Raw genomic sequence first — 20672 nt, forward strand, 5'->3', positions numbered from 1 at the left:
GCGTGGGACGGATGGAGCGCGTGGGACGGATGGAGCGCGTGGGACGGATGGAGTGCGTGGGACAGATGGAGTGCGTGGGACAGATGGAAATCGTGGGAGGGATGAAGTGCATTGGATGGATGAAGTGCGTGGGACGGACGAAGTGTGTGGGACGGAAGAAGTGCATGGGACGGATGAAGTAGACGGATCGGATGAAGTGGATGGCTCAAATGGAGTGGCTGGGACAGATGAAGTGCGTTGAGGTGGATGAAGTGCGTGGGATGGATGAAGTGCGTTGAGGAGGATGATATGCGTTAAGATGGATGAAGTGTGTGGGATGGATGAAGCATGTGGGATGGATCAAGCACGTGGGATGGATCAAGCACGTGGGATGGATGAAGTGCGTGGAACGGATGAAGTAGTTGGAACGGATGAAGTAGACAGATCGGGTGAAGTGGATGGATCAAATGGAGTGGCTGGATCGGACGGAGCGGATGGATCAAATGGAACGCATGGAGAGGATAGAACGCACGAGTGGATGGGGTGGATGCAACGGATGGAGTGCATGAAATGGATAGAGTGCATGTAGCAGATGGAGTGCATGGGACGGATGGAGTGCGTGGGACGGTTGGAGTTCAGATGTTCAGTAAGATCTCAAGCACCTTACTGAAAACCACCTCATCTCATCACCACGCTCACTCTCTCCTATACACCACTCAACTAGAACACAGGGATACTATGACACATTCAGTATAGCTGTTCTCATATTAACACCTGCCACATACTCCTCATCATCCTAATTAAACACAGCTGGCTCAGGACACCCGCTAGCCTATGCGTCTCCTCAGGCCTAACGCAGCCAGAACTCAGTCTGGGTATCAACCCACCAGAATGAACACATATTCCTGATCCCCCAACCACCACACCTACCGCTAAGAAGCAGCTATCCTGCAAGTGCCACACCAGCTGCACACATATCCGGTGCACACACGCACCTTATGACTCTCTCTCTCTCTCTCTCTCTCTCTACTGACTTGAACTACGGTTCCCGAGGGCGTTCAACCTACCAGCGCCTTGAGTTCATACCAATGATACATAAGGCGCTATATAAATGCAAAGTAACATAACATAACATATTGCGCAGCCTGCTGTTCAGTGCCTGAACTGCGCTTGAAAAGTACAAACATAGGCTGGGAGAGGTCACCAACTAAGGCTGTGTTTTATAAGTGTTCTGAAAAGCTCTGACTACACACACACACATTTGAAAATGATCACGGTATTATGATGAGGACGGTACCTGTTTGATCTGGAGGGCAAGACCAGGCTGACTACCTGTATTCCAACCCTCACGATTTTTAGGTGGGTGACTCCTGATTTTCCGTGAAAAATATTGATAATTTTCACATTCTCCTGCCTAAAATAAATCTTTGCCCAATGCATTCCTGTGGTAAAAATATTGTCTCCCTATTTCTCAGATGAAATCTCCCTCCCAGGTAAGTCGGAATGTTGGCATGTATGTGAGTATAGAGACTAGGGACTGCCCCCAGATCTGTAATGCGGGACCCCACACTATACATCCCATAGCCCACATCTGTAAGCCCTGTACACTATCAAACTCTGATGGCCTGGTAACGCACCAATCACATAGATGCGCGGATGGATGGCTCCACGGCATACATGCCAACCCTCACGTTTTAGGCGGGAGACTCACGATTTTCCCAATTTTTCAGTGAAAAATACTGCTGTTTTTCACATTTTCCCGCCTAAAATAATTATTGCCCCAATGCATTCCTATGGGGAAATTGTTGTCTCCCGATTTCTCTTTAGAAATCTCCCTCCCAGGTGTGTATGAAAGTTGGCATGTATGCCACGGAGACCGGGAAAAGAGTGTAAAAACCCAGAGTCTCTGAGCTAAACCCGCAGTTTAGGCAGGTATGACAATCAGGCTGAAAGCAAGCAGAGCAGGACATTGTTATAGCATGCATGCCAACATTCTGAGGCACCTGGGAGGGAGATTTCACGAGACAATTCGGGAGAAATTAATTTACGCATTGGGGATAGAAATATTTTAGACGGGAGAACGTGAAAAATTGCTATATTTTGCAATATTTTTCATTTAAAAATCGGGAGTCTCCCGCCTAAATCGGGAGTGTTGGCATGACTGTTATAGCTCTCAACCATTTGGGTCGCAAAGGCGGGTGAAAACACCCTATTTTGTTTTTGGCGGATGAGAGCCCATTGAAATTAATGGGCGTGCAGGAGGTTTGGCGGGTGACCAAGCTCTTTACAAGGCGGGTGACACCCGCCAAAAGCGTGTGAGTTGAGAGCTATGCAATGGAGCCCTCCTGAAGTTAGGAACACCATGCATCCTCATAAAATAAAAAAAAGGGGTTCCTGTCAGGGAGGCTGGTGCTTCATAAGTAAGTACTGTGCCAGGGAAGAACAGGACTAGGAGCAATGAAGATAACTGGCGAGTAAGCAGGGTATTTACGATATACTAGATGCGCTTCTCTGATCGTCTAGTGTTATGGGAATGGATTGACAATAATGAAAAAAGTACCTTCTCTAAATGGCCGCCACTGAAATGGTTAATGTTGTCTTTCTTCTGTTTCTCCGTGATAGCTGCATTTGTTGTTTACTTTTACGTCGGAAGGACCGGTGCTTGCGCATAGACATGGAAAAGATTGCGAATGTGAACTCCGCTTTTCCTCTAAAAAGCGGTAGCAGGGGCGCCATCTTGGAACAGCAGTGATTCTAATGCCCTCCGGTTGTAGACTAGGCCTACATCCGATTAATTGAACACTAGAAAATAGAACTATTATTAATTATTCGTGGTACTAAACTTGTTTGATATAAAACGTGCATTTTTATGAAAGACATTTAAAAATATGTGTACCGATCCATGAAAGGAAGGCCTTATTAACTTATACTGTAATGTGTCGATTAATGTTTAACTTCGTGTTAGTGCTACCCATTACCTTAATGAAAAGTTTGGCATGTCCAAATCGGCTGCCAGTTTGACCTCGATCCCTTTGACTACTCGACAAACAGCTGTTCCCTTTGTCCTCTATCCATGTCCATTCCATTCCCTCAGTGTCCCTTTTCTCTTTCAATTGGCCTGGGTGGCTGCTGTGTTGGCTTGGTTCAGTGTTATTGCAAGGGGCAGACAAATGGTAGGTGCCAGAGTGCCAGGCTGGGGGTCTGAAGGGTAAGTGGATGTGGGATGTGAAAGTGGGTGACATGAAAGCGGCCAGGCTGTGAGGGGGCACTGCTGCTACAATAAGGGGGTGTGCACACACACTGGCATGGTGGGGGTGGGAGCTGCATGGGAACTTGAAATAGGTGTTCAGCAGTGCTCTAGAAAGTGCAGGTTCTGGAAGCGTGTGCATAGAAGGGCAAGGGCACAGTCTATAGTTTAGGGGTGAGGGGTCTGTAGGGTGGGAGGGCTGGAGCTCAGCACAGTACAAGTTTGCCCTGCATTTCAGTGCTGCAGGACCACAAAATACTGGACTGAGGTGTAGAATCGAAGATACGGGGCGAGTGACTACAAGATACTGAAGATGGGTACACCAGGCACATGGGAAGTGGGGGCAGTGATGCATTTTGACGGTGGTCCCTTACACACTGCCCTGTGCACCCACCACATTGAGGACACTGGCATTCCACTCAGAAACAGTTTACTTTGATGCACCCTTTTCTAATAGTTTCTAACAGCGGCGCTAAGTATTTGCCCAATAGAATGGCAGTTCCTTAAATTGACTATGATCTGAAATTAGCTGTACTGGTAGCACTTCATCCTATTTGCATCACTCGGGGGAAGTGTGTACTGCATTGTACCTTTGAACTACATAATCGCGGTTGGGACGTGGTGGAATTGCACTCTGATCTCGGTCACACTGTTCTTGGCTCTTGTGTTCATTATCAACGACTTTTTTTGACATGCTGACGTATTTGTGGTATCAATATTTTCAGTGCTAGAGCAAATGTCACTGTCTCTACTTGCAATTAAGCACATTGTAAACACGTAGTTCTCCAGTGCATGTTTTTTTTTTTAGAAATTAGCTTTATTTTTAAGTGTGGCTCCATCAATTCCTTGTGAATATGAATGACTGTATACGTTTCAATTGTTTGCTGGTGACCATGTAATAAACATTTGGGCTGCAGAAATCTGCATAGCCCAGGAGGTCAAAGCCCTCTGACTGTTTGAAGAGAAGCAGACCTCGGTAATGGCATTCTATGCAGAAGAAAGGCTGAACGCTCGCTCTGCATCTACATGGTCCTTTAGTAAGGCCTTGTTTTGAAGCCTGCCAGTTTCGCTGCGTTTCTAACACTTTTGCAGCTTCTCGTGCTGTTTTTTGTGTTAAAGCAAAACCAACGAGTCTCGTGTCAGTTGGCAGCTGCTTGCATACAGTAGGGAGAGTATATTGTTGTATCTACGTCAGCAAGTCTACAGAAACAAAAGGCCGAGCTAGAGGAAACCCGTATAATGGAGATTCTGGATTGAGCATACAGTGAACCTTGAATACAGAGGAGAGATAAATAGGCGGGTCATGCAGACAGGAGGAAGTGGCTACAGGAGAGGCGCCTGTGCAGGATGCATGGTTATGTTCTGAAGGTGCAATATGATCAGCTGGATGACAGGAGAACACGTGATCAATATATCTTAGGGTGGGGCATCAATTAGTACATTTATCATTTGGCAGAATACTGGCAAGCCATTTGCATCGATAGGAATAGTTGTTTAAAATCCAAACTTGATAAACTGACCCAATAAGTTTTATTACCATATGCCATACGACACAATTTGATGCAGCAAATGTGGCTTAAGTAGATGGAAATTTATATATTGATATTTTCAATTTTGACCCCAGAACAGGTTCTAACTTGTCTTTAAGTTACTTTGCCCTCTCTTGTTGCTCTTTTGTATCGAAAACACCTTTTTTACTGGCCTATACAAAATCAGTATACTTTATGTCCGTTAGGTACTTTCGAAAGGCTGGTAGGCTTGGGCAATGCTAGCCACATGCCAGTTGTTTGGCACCTGACTAATCCTAACCCAGCATTACCTCCCTTCATGGCTACCTGTCTATTGCCATTTTCAGTAGAGTCCTGTGGTCCCCAGGCTCAGAAAGGAGATCCAATTTCTCATTATCTTAAGTAATTTGTAAAAGGAAACCAAGTTTTTGTTTTGTTTCCAGTTGCTCCATGGTTCCTTGGTGGCTCTGAGGTTATGTATGGGGAGAGTGTGAAAGGAACCATCTGTACTGCCTGCCTGGCCTCTCATCTCACAATCTAATCCTAGACTGTACACTACATTGCAAAATGGTTCAATTGATCCATAAGCACGTTCATGCATGCTAGAATACAGATAGTTATGTGAAAAACTTAAACCCTGAATGTATACCAGAAGGGAGAAGCGTGCATGTTATATGTATATATAAGGTATTTAGATCTTTGTCACTAGCACGTATTTGTTTGATAATCCCACCTATCTGGGAATCTATTTAGCAGAACTACCAACCGAGGGCATCCCTAGCACCTATACATTAACCACATGACTTGGAACAGATATGCCTGTTACCTCCCGTCGGACTTTACCAAAGTGATTTGAGCCAACGAGACACAGGTAGGATCTTAGCCTAACAGTCTGAACCCAAAGAGAACCCACCCTCGCCAGTTGCTGGAAACTCATTAGGCCCCCCCCCAGAAAGCACACAAATATGCTAACTCTCTCTTCTGCACCAACAAACAGAATACAGCTGTACCCCTCAATTCATTCGGCCTAGCTGCACGCATACTATTAGTCTTCCACGATCACCTCTACAGTCTTAGAACGCAGCTACACCCCACAAAAATCAGCCAAGCGGCACACATAATCCCATTCACAAACTCTAGCGCCGCCAGAATGCAGCTACCCAAGTCTATATGGCCTTGCTGCACACATTCTACTGATCTCGCACAACCACAGCACCACGCCTAGTACTATAATGCAACTACACACCACTTAATGCACACTTGCTGCACACATACCAAATGCAACCAAGCACGTTTACCACATTACTCTCTCCACTGAACTGGAATATGGTCCCTGGACGCGTTCAACCCACAGATTTTGCAATCATACCAATGGTAAAAGGCGCTATACAAACATCCAATAACATAACATAACTAGATTTATTTACCATGACGAGTTTGAATATCAACCATACCTTAAGAGGGTGCGAGAAGTAAAATAAACATTATGGAATTTAAAAAAACATTTTAAAAAAAAAAAGCTACGGAGGAAGGTGGGAATGGGTTTGAATAAGGGAATAAGTACAATTAATGGTTACTTCTTATTATGCAATTCTTGCTGACTTCAGCTTATATGGATGTAGCCAGTGGACACCATAACCTCTATGCACATCAACACGTGTTGTATGCCTACTTTCAGAATCCCTTTTTATTATAAGGGAGGCTGAATATAAATGTCAACCTTTCCAACAATATAAACGATGTTCAATTCATCAACGCTTCCTGGCCCCATACTAAATGACTGGTTTGCCTGCTGCCTATCAATTCCATAGTTTGTGCTGAATTGGAAACAAAATGACCTTTTTTGTAGCATTGATAAGTGCTACTATGTAAATCTTGCATATCTGTGATCAGTATATCAGACCCCCTGTTTCCTTTCTAAAACTTCGGGCCTACAGGACAGTCAACAACACATCGTTCAGTTTTCTTAAGAACTTCTAAATGTATTTAAAAATGTTGGTCTTGCTACAAGATATATACAGCAAGCGCTAGTTGCCTATGAGAATATTTACTCTGTATGCATATAATGCAAGACAGGTGGTTAAGAAGTTGGAACAAATTAATGCCCTGTGTAAGCATGGGCGGGGCGGTTCAAGCAAAAGTAGAACCCGTAGAGTGTTCTCCCCTCCTCCTCATTATAGAAAGAAAATTAAATTCAGTAAGACAAAAAGTGAACATGATCAAAGAGATGAGGAAATATAAACGTAGAGCCTAACTTGGGCACCTCTTCGCTTGGATCTACACTAGATGGCATTTTCTGCACGCTTGGCTAATTGAAAGGGGGCAGGGCAGCCTCCCACCCCTCAAACTGCAGGCAGTGGGTACATTTGGACCACCATTACACCAGAGAATGGCAGATTGGTTCTAATGTTGTTCACATTTAGTATTCAGAGCAGAAGGCAAAAGTACTGAGAATCCCATGTGCATTTAGTAGCTGGAGGAAAAGACTATAGCACTGATAATCCTATGCTTGTCTAGTGGGAGGAGGAGAAGGCCGTAGCATTGAACCCCACATGCATTTAGTACACGGAAGAGAAGGTCAAAGCACTGAGAGCCCCACGTGCATTTAGTACACAGAAGAGAAAGGGCAAAGCACTTAGCACCCCATGTGCATTCGTATGCAATTTAGTGAATTGAAAATACACATCTGAATCTACGGCAGTACCCGCGCATGGCATGGGCTGAGGATGTCGGCTGCTACAGCAGCAGCTATTTGCGTTAGTCAAGCCCAGATGGTATGCGACTATCTGCGCCAGCCATGCTGATCAAATGGCAGATGCAAATATCTACCTTTTTGAAGAACAGGGGCATCTGTCTGCAAGGACTCTGGTGCATTGGGAAGAACTGTAATTGTAAGTTCCTAATAGAGGAACTCCCGTCCCCTGCACACTTTCACTAGCTCAAATAGAGCCCAATTATTAATATGACTTAGATACACCAAATATGTGTGTACATACTTTGCAATACTTATTATTTAGTTTAAAGCACAAAAAAACCTTTTAGTATTCAATGAAGAACCTCCACACATAAATTGTAGGTATTTCCAGTTTCTTTAATTTTCAATAATTCATAGTTGGCCCAACACGTTTCGAGAAGTTCATCTCTTCTTCAGGGGTATATTGAACAAAATGTATCACATCTAAAGGGAAATTTAGACAAAACATGTAATTATCTATATGATAATATATATTCAATGTCAATCATAATTCAATATATTGTATTCACATGCATTCTCATCAGGAAAGAACCCAATGTACTGCTGGCTTAGGTAAATATCATTAAAGTAAACATATTCACTCAGTTATTCAACTATAAAGTTGTTCGTTCTATTCTATCCTAGGCAATCAGGTGTGTCCAACAATCAATATACCAAATGCAAATGCAAAGTTTCAAGTAGTAGATATTCTATATATTTTTTTTAAAAAAGGCATTCAAGGGTCTGACCGCCAAATGGCGGTGTAATAGAGGCATTCAAATGGGAGATATCATTGTCATTGTCGGTAGTTGACAAGAGAAAGAGTGGTTCATTCATAAATGGAGGGCTATTAATCAATGATTATTCATGTTGAGAGATATGAGGCGGGCTGTATCTTTACAAAAGAATATTAGTCTCAAAAGGTTTTCGTGCTTACCCTTAAGAAGAGATGAACTTCTCGAAACGCGTTGGGCCAACAATGAATTATTGAAAATTAAAGAAACTGGAAATACCTACAATTTATGTGTGGAGGTTCTTCATTGAATACTAAAATTTTTTTTGTGCTTTAAACTAAATAAGTATTGCAAAGTATGTACACATATATTTGGTGCATCTAAGTCATATTAATAATTGGGCTCTAATTGAGCTAGTGAAATTGTGCAGGGGACGTGAGTTCCTCTATTAGGAACTTACTTTGTTTTCGTATATTTTACAACCCATATGCCAGGATTGACTGTTATCTCCCCTGCACCTTAAATTGTCCTAAAAGCACTATTGTGCTATTTAACATTTATCCAAATACACAAACATCATCAATAGGAGTGCATGGTGAACACAATTGTGGTTTTCAAGAACTGTAATTGTGACTACAGCACCTTTTAGACATGTATCGGGTGCCAGAGGGTGGAGAGCAGAAAGCAGTTGAACCGCCACCAACTAAGGCTCAAGTGGGAGAAGATATAAAATCAGCTCTGCAAAAAAGAGAAACATGTATGGATAAAGAATAGCAGACGATTCCCTATAATTCCCTGCCTATAATTACCTGCCTCTGATTTCCTTGGAAATGGATAGTCATGAAGAAAGTGACAAGGACTCCAGTTCAAGACGGAGACACCTCATCTTTGACAATTCCACAGATAGCGTGGGCGACTAAGAGACAGAGGTTGCAGGCATTAACAAGACCATGTAATTGTGAAGTTCAAGCACTGTATACAGGAAGCAAGCTTCAGAGTCTCATATGCGTGCCACAGTATAGTCTTTCCCAAAAATGGTCCGGTAAAACTCAAGCTTGTTGTAGTACAACTTTGCAGTTGTTCCAATCAACAGTGCTGGCTGTTCGGTCAACGGCATCCATTGCAAATACACCATGCTGACCCAAAAGGCAGAAGGGCAATAGCCTGCCTCAGCCCTCCCAAATATCGGGAGTGGGCAGGTATTTTGCTTCTGAAAAGGAACATGCTCACCTTCCCACCTGCAAAAAAAACAGTTTAGTGAGGGAGCTGGATATTATTTTGTCTCCCTCTTCCCTTTGGACCCACGTGAAATGACACCACCTGCATGCTTGGCAGGATGAAGGTGGGGCAGTGCAGCCTCTAACCCCTCAACTGCAGGCAGTGGGTGCAGTTGGACCACCATTCCGCTCCACTGCACCATTGAATCACAGATTGGGTCTAATGTTGTAGATGCCCTTATGCTATGCAAAACTGTGCACAAGCACTTCTTTGCCCGTGCCCGCCATCTTGTGGTGAGCTGCTTTATAAGCCAGTATCTACCACTAGATAAGATGTTAAGTGTGGCCCAAAATGTCTGTGCTCACATTAGCTGCTCACACAGTGCACAGAACATATTGGGGGAAATTGGGCAACCGCCTGTATAACGACTGCCTGAAAACTGAAATGCCGATTGAGGTATTTATGAGAACAGTGCAACTTGGTGGCAAACTATTGGATGTGCCTACTTAGCACTGACACCGTTGTAATTGTTGCCAATGTTTGTGTTTTGGAGCAGCCATTGGAAGAGGCCTCCTAGCGGGCATAGTTTATACTCTGCATATCACACAGCAATGGGCTCCCACTGGTGTAGATCTGATGTAATTAGAACTGTCCAGCCCAATTCATGATCATTAACTGCCTGGTGATGCAGAACCACTGGCTAAGAAGCTGCTCTTAACTTTGCAACGTGAACTACACATTGCTGGTATGAACGGGAATAGTTTATAACCTAAAAAGTGATGGGTGGTAGGTTTTGAATTAATCTGAACCAATGGCACTGCTCTGGGCAACCTTCCACACCACCGATTTGTAGCCCTTCTGCACCATTGCAAAAGAGGTCAAGTCATATGTAAATCATTCAGGTACTCCCACCAATAGGAGCAGCCCTGCCCGAACTGCTAGGCCAGGTCCCCTCACACAAGCAATCCCAGACATGTTTCTGCCTTGTTGGGCCTCATTGGTGTGGTGAAGCTTGGTTCTCTATGGCGCAGTGAGCAAGGGACCCACGTCCACATAGCGAGACAAACTATATAAACAAAAAAGTGATGGTTGAATGCCAGTGGTTAAGATTCATTTTAAACCTTCCAGCCATCACCTCTTTTGTTTTGTTTAGTCACCCCGATTCGGGTGGGTATGTCCAGGCGTGGGTCCCGTGCCTGTTGCTCCTATAGACCAGAGCTACTACTCACTGATGAGGCCCAAAGAGGCCAAATCGTTTCTGGGGATGCTTGTGTTCTCGTGCTGAAGGGATGTGACCAAGCAGTTCGGACTGGACTGCCCCTTTTGGGGTGGGACCAGGCCTCATTTGCACATGCTCTTTCACCTTTTGTAATGGCTTGGCAGGTGGAGAAGGATGGTCTGGAGGGTTGTCCAGAGCAATGCCACAGGTTAAGATTCGTTCTAAACCTCTTTTGTTTTGGCCATGAAATGGAATAGTACTTTCTGGCTTCTTTTATTGACTGTGGTTAAACGGGCGACTGCAACCTGTGGCTCTGCCAGATGGTTTGGGCTACAATTCCCATTATCCCTCAACACTGGCTATGCTGGCTGGTGCTGATGGGAGCTGAAGTCCAAAACATCTGGAGATCCAAAGGTGCCAGACCCCGGGTTTAAAGTCAAGCTGGCAACTTGTAAACAACAGGTGCTTGAAGATGAGGAAAACATGGCTGTTTGTCATTCGTAAGAGGCTATGCTTACTATGTGTAGGGACTCTCTGGTGGGACAGTTGGTGGGACAGTTGGAAGCTCTGCGAAACAATTCGAGTAAACTGTCAGATCAATTGCTTAGTGGGGGACTCGACTAGCGATGGGCAAGCAAGCAAATACACAGGACAAGCCGAGCCAGCAGTGTGGCTTGGCCAAGTTGAGCCATTGAAAAATAAACTGTGTGTAAAATGGGCAACATACGTTTTTGGGAAATAACTACATCATCGTACTTTATGTAAATTATGTTATCGGGTAAAAATGTCAAGTTGCAAGCTATTAGCCAACAATAGGTAAGTCACTTGCCACCTAATTGTATATATGCAAACTATTTCTTACTCGCGCTAAGGGTCATACATCTCTAGCCAATGGCTAGTAGTGAGTGTAAACTTTGCACCCTAATCTACATGCACATAGCACACCATTTTTGTAATTTCCAAAAATCAATCATTACTTGCCAGTGGCTAGTAGGGAGTGCACATTTTGAGGCTTGAGTTATTATCATTATGATAAACAATACGATACACTGCTCTTTCATCACCTTTAAGCAAAACTGTACTTGATGGCCTTGCAAAACTGATTAGCTCATATCATTCCCAATAACTACTTCAGTGAAAAAGCATTTCAGCCTAGTGGAATAGTGTTCATGCACTGTGGCAACCTCTTTGCTCCAAATGGAGTGGCATTGCGCATGCACTGTGGTGTGGTTAAATACAATTATACTGCAAAAGGAATATAAATTACAGTCATAAAGCTCGTACTGTTCCAGTGATTGAATGGCCAAGAGGTTTTCTCTATTCTTCGTGCTTTAAGCTCTAGCATGCTACCACTAGCAGTGTGTTTGAATAAAATAGCACCAGTAGCAGCAGGCATATGTAATACTGGGACAGGAGGTCACAGGTGGATGCACAGAACTATTGTCAACGTTCTAGTTGTTGTTGTGCTGTAAGGGAGACTGGCCCAAGAATAGAAATAAAGAAAGGACGGACAATGACACAGACTTTGCAAATTCTTAAAAATCACACTAGACCTGCAGAACAAGTTCCTTAGTTTACATACTCGACCTAACAGCAATGCACTTGCCCCAAGGTGACAGGTGACAAAATGTTTACCCGTGCTTTTTGTAAAATGGTGCATGTCGCCATAAACCCACTTCATATTTGGTGCAATGATGCCAAAGATGCACAGTGAAACTTGTATTTTCCTTTTACTGCAAAGTGTGTTTGCAGTAAATGAAAATTAAGTTCCTAACATCCCCATACTCGCCAGCAAAGTTGAGTATCATGCAAATAGTACTCGACCTTCATAAAAACTACTTGCCAATGCTAGTGGGCTAGTAAAATTTTGCAAGCCCTGGACAAATGCTTAGTAGTAGTAGTAGCAGCAGCAGCAGCAGCGGTCATAGTAGTGGTGGAGGATGGAGCGTTGAGGGTGAGCAAAGCAGCAGTAGTAACTGGAGATGGAGTGACTATAGTAGTAGCAGTGGTCTGGCGCAAAGAAGAACTAGAGAGAAACTGAAGAAAAGTGTCTGGAGGAATTGGAACAATCCTGAAGTGGGCAACGGAAGGGAAGCCGAGGAAGTAATGAAAAAGAGAAGTGACCGAAATATCCACATGAAACGGGAGCTGCTGGATATGATATGGCATTTATAACGTGCCAATACACAAGTGTTTCAAAGCGCGACGAAGCAAGGGAGCGGGAACAGAGCGAAGACAGTCAACGATCTTATTAGGCCAGGTGACATTGAGATTGTGTGAGTGCAGGGGAGGGGGAAAAGGGAAAGTGTGGGTAGGGGAGGGGACAGTGCAATACATAGGATCAACGGTGCAAACTAAATAGAATAAATAAAAACAGTAGGTAAAAGTGCGGCCAGATAGTGGCAAATGCAGGGGTAAGTGCAGACTTCCAGTGTCAACAGCTGGTGGGACTGTAGGCATACAGAAACAGCCCCCAAGTGCAGGGGTTGCCCGAGAGGCAGTGCAGGTATGCAGTTGGCGGGGGAGGGATCCTGGGTCCGAGATCAGAGGATAGCTAGGTGACCAGTGCAGTGTCAGTCAGAAGTTCAGCAGGGGAGATCATAGGATGTTTCACTGAGTGCTGTGCAAGGCCAGTGGCAGTTTCCAGGCGAGCCGGGAGATCGGTCTTGCAGCTTAAATAATGATTGCAAACACACTGCAATCCCATCCTTGCAGGTGGTGGCAGCAGGGTGGGTAGAGCTGCAGAGGCTGCCCAGCCTCTGGGGGTTATAACCTGTAACTTCCCTGCAGGATCAAGGGGGAAGCTAGGACCGCCAGTCTGATGAAAGAGTGAAACCACCATGGAAACGGCTTATGTGGAACCGAGCAAAGAGCGGATAAGTGAACCATACTACAACGGTCGTTCTGGTGAAAAACAGGTACTGATTGGGAAGTATGGGATTTATGGCGTTTGTAAGCATGTTCACCTATTGTATAGAAACAAAATTACATGGTAAACGAGCCAATTAAAGATTATACAAATAAAAAGTGTTTGGAGAAGCTAGACAAACCCAAACCCTAGCAGAAACGAAAGAAAAGGAATAACAGACAAATAACAGAGGCAATTCAAAGTGCTTAGCAGATGAGTAAACTAAGTCTATTGGAGACAGGGAGAACCTTAATCTGGCAATTGCAGCCACTAAACTGTATGAGTGGAAAGACCAGGGGAAGTGGATTGTCCTTCCTGGAACAACGGGACTCTGTCCAGGGGAAGGAAATCACTTCCCCCTAAATAGTAGGTGCGCCAGCAAGTAAGAAAATCTTTCTGAGAGTCATATATGATGTGATAGGTTACTTATAACACGCTTAATAACCAGAGGTTTCTAAGCACGGACCCAGGGATCAAAACTGGGTTGCTTCATGTCGTCTTGCTTCCAAGGCAAGCACACTGCCCCTGTGCTATCCTCCCGAGACATAGTGTGGTATTTTCTTTTGGAACACTTTAGTTTTTTAAAAAATTTATTGTAACTTTGTGTTACAGAAAACGACAAGGCTGCAAAGGAGCAGCCGAAAGACGTTTTGTTTTTCCCTGGTTACATCTTTAGTAGCATTAAGAGTGTGAGATCTAAAATAGATTTTGGAACGGGGATTTTGGACACGGAATGGTACATTTTAATTTGGACATCCTGACAACGACTGTTCCATTAGCTAGTTTTTTTGACGCAGGGAAACACCTCACAGAGTTAGGTCTAGTAAGTCATTTTTCCAATCCCCTTTATGATTTAAATGGCAAGCGATCCGCACTGTGTCTGTCTCCTAACTCCAAACCCTTGCAGGTGGGCATAGATGATCCCTGAGGGACACCCTGTGCGATCGGCTGAATATTGGATGAATACTGTCCCAACATCACCTAGATGGACCTACCCTGCAATAAAGAGTTAATCCAGCTAATAGCTAGGTGGTCAAGGTTAAGGTCTTGAGAAAGTCGCAACAATAAAATGTTGTCATCAAGCACAACAAATGCTGCCGAGAGGTCCAGAAACATCAAAAGCAATGCCTTGCCCTCATCCAAGATGTCAAACATGCCAGACTGAATGTCTAGCATGGAAGGTGTCTGTGGTATGCATAAGGCGAAAGCCCGACTGTTAAGTGTCCAATAAATTGTGAGTGACAACAAAACGCTGCAACTGTAGGTAGGCAATTTTATCTAAGATTTTAAGGAGAAAGATGACATTGGTGATGGGCTGGTAATTACCGGGGACAGAGGGGTCCAGAGAGACTTTTTTTTAATGATAGGAGTAATACAGGTCTCTGTCTGTGAATCAGGTATGTGGATTATTTGTTCAAAATGCTACAGAATGGCCAGTATTAGTAACGTGCCCTTTCTCAAGGGTGCGTAGCCAGCCAAACATCTCCTTGGTAGAATTCTTAGCTGAAGAGATTTAGTTATTATATGCCGCCGCCTTCTTAGAAGCAACAGGAGCTGGCGTATATTGGTCTTGTGCTGCAGCCCATGATAGGGAGCCCATGTTTGCACAGCAGTTATTTGTAGCCTTTCCTTTACCCAAATACATGGATGGTCCAACAATAAAGATAGCTGAGAGCAGGAATTCATAATTAGCATCCCAATGGCTACCAACAAGTTAGATTGTGCTACTTATGAGGTAAATCGGAATAAACTAAATTACAGCCGCCACCAGCCTACTCTCTAAATCAACCTAGGGTTATGAAACTACACCAAAGCCAAAATGGGGTGTTAATAAGCAGCCCTGTGCCCAGAGCATTATGGGCTATGCTAGGTCCATATACTAAAAGAGAGTTGCAGTGGCAGGGGGTATATTAGGCAGGGGCAGTTCAGCACAAGACCCCTTAACACAAAAGGAGGTTTAGATACTAAAAACCAAATGGGTGAAAAAAGCAAACTTTAGAGGTCCCAAAAATTGAATTCTGCCCTAACAAAGGCTTGTGAGCATTTCTGTAACTATTGTCTCAGACCACAGGAATCTCTTCATTGAAACACCTGAGAGCTTCCTTTGCCAAAGAGTACGGTGGGAGGAAATGCCAGTCTCACAGCTTGGAGGACCACCCAACAGTTTACTCAGATGCTGATTTGTGTATGAGCCAGCTACAGTCTCACGGATGGGGCAGCATGAAGAAGCGTGGAGACTTACTGACCGTAGTGGTTGAGTGCATTGCAAAAGTGATCTTACCTTTTCTCATCATCCTTAATTTATTTGGCCCTCCCCAACAGCAGAGTCAATCAATCAGTTTCTTTAGGTCGGCAGAAATCGCCATAAAAGATTCACATAATACATAAAAAAGCATACAGTAAAACAATCCAATATGCTTAAATCAAAAAGGCAATAAAACCACGGTAATTAAAAATCAGCGTATGAAGAGTAACTATAATCAACTATAAATATTCTGACAGTTAAATTAAAATTCATTATGTCTGATAGTATGATGCATTATTACCCGACCTCAAATAAAACGCTGCATGCATTTGGCATCCTCGGAGGATAAATCATGCTTTAGGGATGGAATGCATTTACCAAGTGGGATTTTCTACAATCTTTAACAAAACGTCAAATGCAGCACAACCGATCTGAACAAGAATAAAACTGCAAAGATAGCAATTTCCTACATATAGCTAAGGCATTGAGGTCATCAAAGCCCACGGGCACCCAAGCCAAGGGCAGCTCGGTTAACCTGAGCCTAATGCCTTACTCCAGGCAGTAATTGGCCTACTTCTTCTTGACTACGCCCTACTTGGATATGAACCCAGGGCAAAGGTAACTCACCTCTGAGCACAAAAGTGGTAAAGCGAGAGTGGGTCTGAGATGTCTTATCTCGCTTTCCCTAAGGATACTCGTCTGCCAGCAGGGCAGGACAGAATGAAACGCATCACAGGGTCACTGAGTCCTAGTATCGCCTTCACAAACCAGGGTTTCTTCCCAAAGTGTATTTGGTGCTATCAGCTAGCGAAGCCACACAACACCTCTACTTATTGTTGCATTCATAACTAGCTGGGGTACCCAGCGTTGCCCGTGTCCTGATCGAGTGGTGTCTCATGTGCCCTGGAGGATGTTGCCCTTGTCGGCAGGTCTTGCTTCAGTTTGCTCTGGTGTCTCATGTGCCCTGGAGGATGTTGCTCTTGTCCTCATGTCAGCAAGTCTTGCTTCAGTTTGCTCTGGCGTCTAATTTAACCTGGAGAAAGTTGCTCTTGTCCTCTGGTCTGCAAGTTGCGCTGCTGTTTGCTGTTGTGTTTCAGAAGCTCTTGATATTGATTTTCGTTTTGCATCAGATGGAGCTTTTCCAAGTGATGTTTTTGTACGGCATGCTTCAGTCACTCTTCTCGTGAATGAAGGTAAGTAAACTGTAACCTTGCCATTTCCCATATTTGGAGTGGCGTGATAAAAAAATAAATTACAAATTGTTTTTATTCCCTTTAAAAATGGCTTAATAATCACTTTCGAAGTGTATATAGTAGTAATGCATTGAAAGTAATAACCAACACATCAAACATTTTGCTTCAGACACTTTCCCAAATTTTGGCTCCTTCTAGTGAATCGGGGTGAGCATCAGTAAATCAGGGTGTCTGTGGAGTGAATTTTTTGCACCAAAAACATAGACTACAATCTTGCCCCAGACAAAAGAGGAATCCATGCACAATTTGGTAGACGTGGTTTCAACGGTGTGGATTTGTATAGCCGGACAGGTTCTGCCTTAGTTTATTTGGCTCTAGCAACCAACAGACCCACTTTTGTCCTTTGTCCTGCCCTCTCCCAGTGCACCACATCCTCCCTTTTACAACTCTCTTAACGAGTTATCCAAGTGCCTGAGCATGTTCTCCTTCAGGGTATCCATCACTAACTTCTCCCAATTGCTCTTTGGGCCCCTGCACTTCTATTTCGACCTCTTAGCTGCTTCTGGAGTACCTCCACCTCACTGCCAACTCCACACTCAAGGCATGTGACAGCCTTCCTTTTGCAAGTGACTGCAGACTTGTAGTCTATCCTTCTCGTAGATAGTCATGTCCTCCTCTTCAACCACTGTCTGTCCCCCCATCCTTAAGCACCACCCACACAACTGCCATCTAACTCTCCTCAAAAACTGTTGCCCTCTTATGAACCACAGTCTTCACCTGCTCACGTTCCATCTCAACTTCCGTCTGCCCTCCTCCTTGGGCTTGTGTTCAACCCCCGACTTCTGAAATGGGGGTTGAGAAGTAGTCCAGATCTTTGTCTTTCCCACTGCCACTCCCCCCAAATAATTATACATATTTCCTAACATCTGGGTGCAAAACCCAAATGTGTTTAAGATGTTAATGAAGTACAAACACAAACCAAGGGATTCTCTCAAGACTCACACAATGGGAAAGGGTTCTTGAAGCGAAAAACAATAGGGAATGACAGAGCTGGAACACTCTGCGGGTTCACCCACACAAGGTATCCTTGCAAGCCTTGGAAAGCCAAAGTGGTAGGAAACGTTTTGCTTTTTAACAATTTTGTTGTGGCACAAAGGTAACAGGAAAATTACAAGAGGTTCTTTTGTTTTTTTTTTAATTTGTTTTTAGAAAGGAGTATGGGTAAAAGGGGAAGATTGGAGAAGAACACAAACAACTTGTTTAAAATGGGGCTGAAGAAACGCCACAAATACTTCGACAACACTCTCCTAAACTTCCAAAAGCGCTCCCAAACACCATTTTGTGAGCCTGTGATGTCCAATCCTCACTCAACAGCTAACCAAGTACCACAAAGCAATCCAGAAGCAAGCCGGACCTCTTAAAGGCCCTCTTACCAGTTTTAGAATGATCCAGGGGCTCTTATTTGCTATCCAAACTCCCCTCTTGGGCCTTGCAATTGGATGGTGTACTTCAAATCCCAATGTGAGACTTATAGCAGAGTTTGACTCTCTGGAAATTCTGCAGGAATACCACCGGATGGATGTACCTGGCCAAAAAGCCCTACTTTCTCACATAGCACATTCTGGGATGTTCAAACACCCTTAGGCATGTGCTTCCCCAAACTCCTTGTCACTGGGGGAGCTCACGTGTAGTTTACATAGGTGAAAGATTCCCACAGGCCCAAAATCCATGTACCACTCACAGCCATTGCATTTGCGCTCAGCACTGAGTGATTGCTGTCACAACAGAAGGGTTTAAGCAAAAACTTTAATGAGTTTTTCATAATATATATATTTGATCATTGTTTGTGACACGAACCTATCTCAAAAGTAGAGCTGCACTTGACAGGGTGTGGACAGCAGTGTTTAGGAATTGTGAATTTAAATCTTAACGGTTAGCGCTTGGCAGGGGAAGGGCTGTTTGTGGATCTTCTCCTGGGCTACCCTTGACTCTAGCTTTTTTTTCCGCGGGATGTGTGGGAGCCTCCAGAAGTGTTTAGTTGAGCCACTATGTGCAATTCTGCCCTGTTTGGGTTTGCTTTTTAAGATTATGCAGGTCGGTTTGAATAGTATCTTGGCAGGGAGTGGGAACCAGTGAAGCTCACGTAGAGGTGGGGAGATCCGGTTGAATTTAATGGTGCCCCTAATGAGGCAAACTGCAGCATGGTGGAGAGACTATAGGGGGCCATGTGCTTGGCTGGAAGCATGGTTGGGAGGGGTTTCCCTGTCAGTGTGGGGAATCGCCAGAGCCTGAACCACATGCAGAATCTGTGTGCGAGAAAAAGGGTTTGATCTTGCAGAATGTGGTGACCTGGAGCCGTTTGGACTTTTTGGCTGTGTGCTTTTGGGAGGAGAGGCTACTGTCAACAATGAAGCTCAGGGATTGGGTAGAGTCTGACAGCTGCAGGGTGAACCTCCCTGGCACACATCAAGCTACTGTTGCACAAGCTGTTGTTTGAGAGGGGGCGAAGAGGACAAATTCAGCCTTGATGGGGTTAAGCTTCAGGGAGGCGTCCAGGTTTGGATGATGGCCAGATCTTTCCAGAAGCGAGAGGTGTCCAGAGGCTCATGGACCTTAAAGGGCAGCTGTGTATCCGTGTATTGATGTATGGCTATGTTGCGGTAATTCAGGAGAGTTGCCATGGGTACCTGTAGAGGTTAAATATGATTGGGGAGAGGATGGAAGCTTGGGGGACACACCAGCAGTCATTTGGATCTGAATGGACCCATCTGTATGGCCGGGTGTCTATTGGATAGGTAGGATGCAAACCATTTTAGGTCTGGACCTGTAAAACCCATCCTGTCGAGGAATAGGGCAAGGGGAGTGCATGTTTCTTGGGTTTGACACAGCTGGCCTTTAAGGGTACATGGGCCTCAACTTGTATCTTGATGGCATAGTCTAAAGTGTTCAGAAGTGATGAGGCAGTCCACATGGTCGGGTAAAGTACTATATGGGGGACCCGCTCGTTCAATATGGAGTCGGCAAGTACGTGAGCGGGGGGCTACTTGTGCCCGATTTCTTCTGTTATAGGGAATGTTTTTTTCGGTAGTGAGCTAGACTGTGGAGCAGCGGTTGCTTTCCTTCTTCGGTACATTTAGCTTCCAGTCAAGAGAAGGTAGTCTTTCAGAGGTATGCTTACTTCGACAAATGTGCACTTTTTTCCTAGATTATTTCTTTATATTGAGAGTATCAGTCAAGCAGAGGCTAGTTGTTTTTGACAAACTGGCGGAATTGCTCAGATGTGCTACTCGCTGTCAAGGTGCTGCTAGTTACAGACTGGGAGTGGAGGTTACTGCTCCTTGACTATATCCTGTCTGTTTATCCTGAGGCAGTGGGTTAAATGAGTTCAGCACACTGAACTTGACACACCGAGCTGTGAGGTTTGATCGTTTGAGTACGTTTGCTACTTTTGTATTGGTTTGTAGGAACTGAATGAGGAGATACCCCTAAAGGTGGGGCCGATTCCCGAAACGCGTTGGGTGAACAGTTTTTGATCCTCTAATTCAGGTGTTCAAGGGGAATTAATTATTTGTGGGATAATTTAGCATCCAGTGGCCTCTCACAAAATGTCATGCATGTTGAATTGCTTTTGCTCTTCACAAATACTAACATCACAACTGAATCTAATGTGAGATACATTGTCAACTG

At 44.3% G+C, this 20672-nt stretch overlaps 1 protein-coding gene across 2 annotated transcripts in view; it reads left to right on the plus strand.

Annotated features, from left to right (window-relative positions):
- Nucleotides 1-3048: 3048 nt before the first annotated feature.
- Nucleotides 3049-20672, plus strand: part of LYSMD4 (LysM domain containing 4) — an 81779-nt gene continuing 64155 nt past the window's right edge. Inside the window, exon 1 of one of the 2 annotated variants that reach the window (XM_069625037.1) lies at nucleotides 3049-3152. The gene's annotated coding sequence lies outside the window, so the exon portion shown is untranslated. Of the gene's footprint in view, nucleotides 3188-20672 lie in introns of both variants that reach the window. The other variant, XM_069625038.1, reaches the window with a different exon arrangement.

This window comes from Ambystoma mexicanum, chromosome 11 (assembly GCF_040938575.1).
Source record: "Ambystoma mexicanum isolate Mex_15411 chromosome 11, UKY_AmexF1_1, whole genome shotgun sequence".
Classification (NCBI taxonomy): Eukaryota; Metazoa; Chordata; class Amphibia; order Caudata; family Ambystomatidae; genus Ambystoma; species Ambystoma mexicanum.